Raw genomic sequence first — 8,953 nt, 5'->3', positions numbered from 1 at the left:
TCGCTGCCACCGCAACACTGCCCGGGCCCCGGGGGGAGGGGGAGCGCCTTTTCTGCTGAAGCCACGGCTGGGGCTTGTTTGTAGGTTCGCAATTCACCATGATAAATGTAAAGACCAATTAAGGTTTGATCCGTGCACACAGGAGGCAGACGGCGGCTGATAGTGGAACCAATTAACGAGCATGTCCCCTAATTCCTGCCGCGGCCGCCGGGCGCACCGAGGATCCCCAGGCGCCTGAGGCGGCTGCCCCCGAGCTCCGCGCGCCCCCCGCCAGGCCCTGGAGGGGGGCGTCCTCCTCCAGCTAGAAGGTGCAAGGAGCGGGTCCCCCGGGCGGCTGGGGAGGGGGCGCGCCGGGCAGGGAGGCGCAGAGCCAGCCGCCTACGGAGCCCAACTGTTTGCAGCCGGGGCCGGGCGGGTGGAGCGCGCCCTAGTGGTCCGCGCTGGGCGGGGACGGCGGGGGCTGGTGGCGGCGCCCGGCGCGAAGCCAGGCGGTGCCCGAGGGCGGAGGACAGGTGGCCGCGTGGCCGCCGCCAGGTAGCAAACGGCTCGGGGGCTGCGCGGTGCGGTCCCCAGCCTTTGCCTGCCCCCGGGCCCGGTTCGTGGCCGCCCGCCGCGGGGGACGGCCTGGAACGGGGCGGGGCGGGGGTTGGAGGCTGCACCCCCGGGCCCGGTGCGCCGCCGCCTCGGCCCCCGCTCCCCAGGTCCCCCTTCCCTTCAGGCTCAGCCCGCCGGCCCAGACGTGACCCCCGCGCAAGGTGCTGGCGCTGCGCGGTGCCGGGGCGCGTGTGATTAATGGCCCGAGGTCGGGGACGGCACAGGCACGAGCCCCTTCTTGGCTCGGCCAGGGGGTGAGGGTATCCGGGAGGAGAGCCAGGTCATGGCGGTGGGGGCCCTGGGGACCGCGGCGGCGGCGGCGGAGGAGGAAGAGAAGTAGGTGACGCGGCCCGGAGAGGCTCGTTGCCTCTGGCCCCGGGGCCGGCGCCGCGGCGGATCCCCAGCGCCAGCAAAGTTTGGAGCCACGGGCGCCGCGCGCCCGTCCCTCCCCGCACAGTTCCCTCGGCGGTGTCTGTGCCGCCGCTGCTGCCAGGGCAGGACAAAGGCTCATTAACACGTGATGGGACCGCGCTTCATAAATGGGACCGGAGCGAGAGGGAGCCAGAGACAGAGCGCGAGCGGAGGGAGAGGCAGGGACCGCGCGAACCGACCAGGCGACGGGCGCCCGGGCTGGCGGAAACCGGTGGGCCCGGCCGGGCGAGCGGGAGGAACCAGCGAAGAGCCCCGGGAAGGGGTGAGGCTCGCGGACGGAGTGGGCGCCAGTCCCGATCTCTGTCGCGGGCGGGCGCTCGAGGCAGGGGACGCCGGCGCGCGGGCTGCGCGGACCGACCGACTTACTGACCGACGGACGGAGGCACACCCCGCTCCACCCCACCCCACCCGGCCTCGCCCGCATCCCCGCGCCGGCGCCGCCTCCCTCTCGCGACTCCCTCGGCCACCCCTTCCTGCTCCACTTCTTTTCCGCCTCCGCCTCTGCTCGGCTCCCGCGGCGCCAGTGCCTTCCCCTGGCCCGGGCGGGGTGCCTCGGCTCCCGGCAGAGCTCTCCGTAGAGTCTGGGCGGGGGGCGGGGACGTTTCGTTCTAGCAGAGAAGCAGCCCTGCGCTGGGCAAGAGGTGCAGAGGGAGCTTCTCCCGCGAGGACCGGGGGATGCGAAGGGTAAGACCTGGCAGAGTTGCGTTTGTAAATACTTCTTCCGCCTCCCGCCCCCTCGGGTGCTGACCAGTGTGGTCCCCAAGTGTCCTTCGTGGAGTTCTTATTCCGTGTGAGCGAATTGTGCATCGGTGTTTACTAAGCCGTAGAGCCCCAGCCTGTTAACTGTGGTCTGTGCTACTTCTGGAGGTTTCTACCATTTACTAGTTACTGAATGTGTGTGCACCTGGCTCTCTGTATGCACTGACGTCTGTTTGTGGAAAATGTGTAATTGTGCATGTTTGAGAAACGGGCGCTTGAGTTGGTACTTGATGCTTCTAAGCCATATCATCAACTAAGTCTCCCCGGAGAAATACATCGATCTCTGCACCAAACCTGAAAACTGTCTAAAGTCAAATATTAAATGTCATATAAAGGAATGTATATCAAATAATAAACTTTTGCATATACAAATATAGCTACAGGAAACACTCTTCTTTGAGGAAAAATGAACGAGCATTTAGCTGATATCTCAATTTGAAGTGATGGAACCATTTAATTCAGAACTAGCTGTTAGATGAAGAAAGTTGACGTTGTGCTTTTAAGAGACATTTCTTGCCAAGGCTCACAATCACAAACGGATCACCTCCTGAATGAAAATGTGTTTTGCTGTGACAGACGTGAGAAACTGTCATTTGGTCGTTTGAAAGTTTAGAAGCAACATGCATGTTTTTGATTTTAGTTTTTAATTAAACAGATGAGAAAAAAATTAGTCACCTTTTAATCATTGTGTCTCCCATGTTTTTTATTTTCCTTCAGATAAGTGTGCTATTCTTGCCTTTGTTGTTGCTTTCTTGATGTATTAGCACCCTCGGGCATTTAATCCAATAAGAAATTAGGACAGATCTGCTGGTTTTAAAGGTGTTGAAATATATCTCAGTGGGTCCCATAACTTCTTCTCATTTTTAAGACCAAGTTAGTATCTTTTGAACAATGGGGGAAATGGAATCTCTCTGGGGAAACTCTGTCAGTGGGTGACCACTGCCATCAATCGATTTTGCAGAATATTGAGAAGCTCAGAGCAACCAACCTTTAAGGTTCCCATAGGACTTTATCTGATTTAAGGTGTTGCTTTTCTAATCCCACCCTACTGACAGTTTGCAAGAGAAGATATACTGATTGATTTTTCTCTGTCCTTTTTTTCCTGGTACTCCTTGCCCCTCCCCCGCTCTCTAACTCAGTTAAAAGCCGGTGTTCTCAAAATAAAAGGCCACCGTATAGTTTCTTAAGTGAGACAGATTATTTTCTGATTATCCATACATGAACAGAATCCACGCACCTCCAGAATTTTAAACGTTGCATACTGCAGGCAGTTTCTGTAGGTACAATAGCAGATACCACAGTTGGGCAAGACGCTTGGACATGGTTTTTAAAAACAAATCCATTTTTAGGTTATCAAGAGAACTTACTGTAAACGAACTCTTTTTGTTCCAAAGATGTCTCCCACTCCTGGCAAGGAGCAATCTTGGCTGAGGTAGGTATCAAGTGTCTGATGGGGAAAGGTCTCATTGTGTTCCTTAGTCTCCCTGGGGGTAACATGATGCCACAGGGGGCAACTGCTCAGTTTTGACCTTTCAAAAATAAAATTACTATGCTTGCATACTCATTGTTAGGAAGGCAAATTATATTCATGACCCCCCCCCAACTTTTAATAGATAGCATCAGTACATGTGCATATAAAAAGAATGTTATACCTAGTCCCTTAAACAAGCCCTAGGTGATATTGTTTACTTTGGCATGTGAAGTTTCACGTTCTGGTGAAAAATCTGATCTCACGTTGGAGTAGTGCTTGGCTTTGTTTGTTATCCACTGTTTTCTTTTTCTGTTACCCTTTTCCCAGTGGACCACATGCCTCTCTGTCTCTCTTGTGAGATTGTTCTTCTCTAATAAGCCTAGCTGCAGGATCAGTGTGTTCTTTTTGGCATTTCAAAATGTTAAAATAGTGAAATTGTTAAATGTTACCAAGACAAAACTGCTGGGAATGAAATTCTCCAGAAGAACCACTGCATTTGTGGCCTATCACAGTCTCTTCCAAAAGAAAACTCCTTGAATCGGTTTACCTATTTTCTCAAGAAAGAAGCAGTCCCAGTGATTGTGTTGATATGTATTTAGTATGCGGTGTCAGCTTATTAATTACTAAGGCAAAGCCTGAAAAACTCACTCAAAACAATCGTGTGACATTCTTCTTTGCTTTGACTGAATTAATCTGAACCACCAGGATATTTAGACAAGCTCCTAGGTTGTCTTACATATTAGTATGTGGAATTAGAATTGGAATTCTCGGCTGTATTAGAAGAAACTGTTATGAAATGGAACTTATAATAGCAGTTTATAGTTCACCAGGCTTACCAAATGTTTCTTCCCAGAAAACAGTTGGCCTAATAAGGAGAGGGATTATTTCCCATAATTAGCTCTCCAGGAATGCTCCAAAAAAGAGTAATAAATCAAATTTGGAAATACCTAACAACACATGATGAGTAAAAGGAGATTTGGTTATAGGGTCTTGAATTTGGTTAGGAAGATGGAGCCTGTCTGTTAGTTTGCTGACTGTTATTCTTGGGGTAATGATGTTAGCTCAGTTGCATGAAGCACACAGATGAGAGCTTTCATTCCTCTTTCATTCTAAAGGGATGCCATTGTCTCCACCAGTGTAAGTCTGTCTCTTTTATTTTTGTATTCATCATTTTCTAATTGAACTAACAAATGAGAGTGAAGACAGCCTTTGGGTTTAAATTATTTATAATTCTGCTTCTGACTCTGAAATGACCTGGACCATGTGAAATGACCTGGACCTGACATTGTTGTGAAAAACTATGCCAGGGCAGGTTTATATATTGCATATCTGTATCTTGAGGGGCTGAAAGCTCTGCTGATTTTGCTTTTCTTGACTGAAAGTTGGTCGAGAAGTTAAAGAATAAGAGGAAATCAAAACCAATGGATGTATTTTGTGTTGGCAAAATTTTAACTTCCGATTTTCCCCCCTGAATCTCCAGCTCTTTCCTAATCCTGTTCTCATGATAATGTTAATCTTATATTATAACCACATGAATGCTGTTTTTGAGGGACTGGAGGGTTCAACACTTTGTAACTGAATTGCTGTTTAATGTTTTGATAACCATTTAATTCACCAATCTGTATATTCTTAGATTAGATTAGGTTAAATTTATAACATATTACAGATCAACTCAGATTTCTCCCAAATATTTTCTGGACTAAAAGAAATAATGTCATCCAGAGTTTACAAAATGTCAAGTTATATACTGCATAATTTAAGATGACCAGGATATATAAATACACTTTTATAAATTTGTCTGGAGAAACTTTTTCAAAGACATATATCAAGACCGAAATAAAAATGGAGACATGTTGCCTTGATATATTTGAACATATTATTCAGATTTTAAATAAATACTACAAATTTGGGGAAATGTCCAGATTCAAGGCAGCTATGCAGAGGACATGGAAAACTCAAGGCAAAAGGAAGTGTCCAGCTTGAATCAAAACAAGGCTGTTCTTATTTTCCAGATAGTGGAAATCTGTTCCAGTGTCCTGTGTTCTAAAAATCTTGCAAAGATGCTAGGATGGGCAGAACCACATTCGATGATAGGTTTCTCATAAACACCGGTGGATGTGTTTGACACAGTTTTCACCAATCTTGCTGCCTGGTTATTCATTTTGGAAGAAAGTTGGGAGAAGACATACAAGGTTATTACTGTGTCACAAGATGCATGTTACTATAGGTATCTTTGTTGGATATAACACATTATAATGCTATCACAACTAAGTTAAAACTATAGGAAATTTGTGAGGGGGAAAGGGGAAGGCTGTTTTAGTCATTTTCCAGTGATTCCCTTGGTTTGAGGTTAGATGAACTTCTATCTCAAACAGGCTTGCATGGATAATAGATAGGTTTATGACATATCAGTAATCAGAGGTCAAAGCCATTACATAAAGTAATCACTGTGATTACCTCTAGTTATCAACATAAAATATTTACTGAAAATCCTGGGCCATATTTCTTCACTGAACAGGGTGCCTTATGGAAAATAAAGTACATTTCATCGTAACAGTTTTTCTAGGGCAGTTGTGATTACAAATATATTCTTGATCTAGTTTTTATGGCTATTTTCCATATATTTGAAGTACTTTCCATATAGATTATTGGTGAATGACTTTGGGATATCCTCTGAAAGTTTCATTTGGACAGGTTAATTTCATAACTTAGCAAGCATGGAATTCTGAGGTTCAGAGTTGTGTTCGTATGGGTTTTTGAGGAAAGAATTGTTTACACCCCGAACCTGAGCAAATAGGCCTGGCAGAGTCATAGCAGTTGTTTCAAAGTACCGTGAATTCTGTTTTAGCCCCAACTGGAGAAATGTTCACACCTGCACTTTAGGAAGGCTTTCAAAAGTTTTGCTTTGTTTGTTTTCTTTTCTTTTCTTATTGAACATGCCAGTTGAGACTGGTCTGATGGGAATCAGCGTTTTTTTAGCCAGCTCTTTTTTTTTTCAACCCCCTGCGCTGTTATTGCATTATAGTCTGTATTTTTGAATAAATTTATTAAAATAAATTTTGCATTTTTGAATGCAGCAAGGGATTTAAGTTCCCTTTTCTCCTAACACAGATGGCAAATCATTTTTCCCTAGGAGTACGATATTTTATTATCTGATGTCTTATTTTTCCACTCAGATTTGGATTCTTAATTGTTTAGAGTTTGGATTCGTTGCAGAGAAATTTGATACCTTTGGCATGATTCCTTACCACCATTATAAACTCTGAATAGCATTAAATTTTTTTTTTAACTTCAGGAGGTAAAGTGAAGCATAGTTTCCAAAATTTGACAGTGTGATATCTATTTCTTTATTCCCACTAGCAAATTCCATGCTATTGCTTTTTAAGGAAAAGCAGAAGCATTTTTCAAAGACATGCCAGGCAATCTGTTGTGGGAGTTGACTATACTGGCAAATGCTTTCACAAACTGTGTATGTCAGTAGTATATTTAAATATAATTAAAATAAAATATTATTAGGAAATAATGTTTTTCAAAGTTTATGTTGAAATGGGAGGGTTCCCCTCTTTCCTTTATCATTTCTTTATTCGTTCATAGACCATATATTTAGAGAAGAAAATTGGAGTCAGTGTGAGTTCTGTAAATTGAGTTAAAAGGAGTTTTACATTTAAATTGGTGACAAATTCCAGTAGGCGTTAAAAAAAAATTCTACTTTCACATTGGACATTTGTACTAGGAAATTTTATAACATTGATTGCTGTTGGTCAGGTGGCTAAAAAAGATGTTTTTAATATAGCAAGTGAACCAATACCATAGGTAGTGTGCCTTTGTCACTCTTGTTTGCTTTTAACCCAGCTATATTTAAAAATAAATCAACTTGATTTATTCTTTGTAAGAGAGCTTATTTTAATACCACTGTGATCTGTGTATTTTGGTTTATTCCAGTGTTACTTCTTAAATGGACCATATTTTCAACTCATTTTAATGCATTGCTACCAGAATTTGTAAATGTTTTCTCTAGCTTTTGTACAAGTTGTGGTGAACAAGCGATATGCATGTGGAGAAAAAGGAAAAAAAAAAAGAAAAAGAAAAAAATTAAACAACTTAACTCATAACTAAAGTAAGCAGAAGATTGTCCAAAGAAATCTGTATCTTTGTCTATGTGGGAATTTGGCTTTGGAAAATGTACAACTACTTTTGGAAATTAGATCTAAGTTCATACAAATTTTTCAAAAGGGAAAGCTTAGAATGATTTTAGTCCTCGGCTAAGGAAACTAATTATGAGTAATCTATGATCCATTTTTATTGATGAAATAATTAGAGAGGGAACAGTCTGCCCAGAGTCATGTATTTAAGTGCTCTGGGATACATTTCCATATATTTATAACTTGTAGGTATTTTTGAAAGATCCCTGCCAGCTATAAGCAGTGCAAATTGCATAATTACCAGGGTAACTCTGTAAGATAATTTGCAGTAGATTTGCATTACTTGGGCCTACTGCAAAATTTCCATTTTAGTTCGTCATCTTCTGGGTTCACCTCCCGTGATACATTATTTTATGGTTTTGGCAAAAGAAGAACAAATAGAAACATTTCCAGCTTAAAAAGGAAATAAGCTGGAGTGTTACTTACTTTTACTTTTTTCCTGTTCTTTTATGCTCAGTAGTCACGGGTTCGTTCACAACGGTGTTGATAGACATGGTTAGCAGTCCTATCAAACTTTACATAGACTTTGTAAATAGAATTAAGAGAAAATGGTATGCAGTTTTTAATTTATGTCTGCTTACTAGGTAAGTGCATGTTATGTCTTGAAGCCACTTTTCTTTGCTGGACAAAAGATCTAGCAAATAAGTTACCTGAAAAAGTGCAGAGAAGCTCTGGATTGTAGACTGAAGATGCTTGAGAGGTTCTTCACTCCTTACGCTCATTTTCGGGCTAGACTACATTGTTCTACTCCAATCGAATAGAAAAAGCTTGGTTTTAAAGATCTTCTGTGGGAGACTACTTTATCATGAACAGGCTTCCTTCACCATCCATTTCAATGATCGAAAAACCTACCCTCATAGAATATTCTTTCTTCCTATCTCACCTCAATTCTTCTTAAAGGCTGGTCCTATCCTCCTCCCCCATCTAGTCTTTTTCACAGGTTTCCATCTTTAACAATGGTTCTAAAATTTTAGAGTGTCTTAGAATCTCCTGGAGGCCTTGTGAAAACACACGTGTGCCCCCACCCAGGAGCAGAGTTTCTGATTCTGTCGGTCTGAGGTGGAACCTGAGACTGCATTTCTCCCAAGTTCCCAGGTGATGCTGACGCTTCTGGTTGGAGAGCATCCTTTGAGAACCACTGGCCTATAAAATAACTAACTCTGTGTGCTCTTCCAAACCACATGTGACTTCTCAGACTGTTCTTTAAGGTGAACCCTGGGATGTCCAGCCTGTGCTCAACTATCTTATTTCCTAGTTCTTTATCTTCACGTAACTTTTTCTGAATACTTTTAGTTCCTCAACTCTGTTCAAAATCACATAGTTGTAGCACACAAACCATGATTCAAGGTCAAACTCTTAAGTGTAATAGAACTACCTCATGGTTTCAATGGCATAAAAACTCTGTACTTGCATCCAGTTTGTTACTACATTTCCAGAACATTACTGAAACCAAGTTCTTCTAGTTCTGTTTGTACATTATAATTTACATCTTGAA

General features: G+C 43.6%; 1 protein-coding gene across 2 annotated transcripts in view; it reads left to right on the top strand.

Moving 5' to 3' along the window:
* Window positions 1–1,673: 1,673 nt before the first annotated feature.
* The window catches only part of CNR1 (cannabinoid receptor 1), a 28,011-nt gene continuing 20,731 nt past the window's right edge, over window positions 1,674–8,953 (top strand). Inside the window, exon 1 of one of the 2 annotated variants that reach the window (XM_007471113.1) lies at window positions 1,674–1,710. The gene's annotated coding sequence lies outside the window, so the exon portion shown is untranslated. Of the gene's footprint in view, window positions 1,711–4,320; window positions 4,394–8,953 lie in introns of those variants that run through there. The other variant, XM_007471112.1, reaches the window with a different exon arrangement.

Source organism: Lipotes vexillifer, unplaced genomic scaffold (assembly GCF_000442215.2).
Source record: "Lipotes vexillifer unplaced genomic scaffold, Lipotes_vexillifer_v1.1 scaffold1446, whole genome shotgun sequence".
Lineage (NCBI taxonomy): Eukaryota > Metazoa > Chordata > Mammalia > Artiodactyla > Lipotidae > Lipotes > Lipotes vexillifer.
The sequence above is the reverse complement of the archived record's forward strand: the minus strand, read 5'-3'. Positions and strand labels throughout refer to the sequence as shown.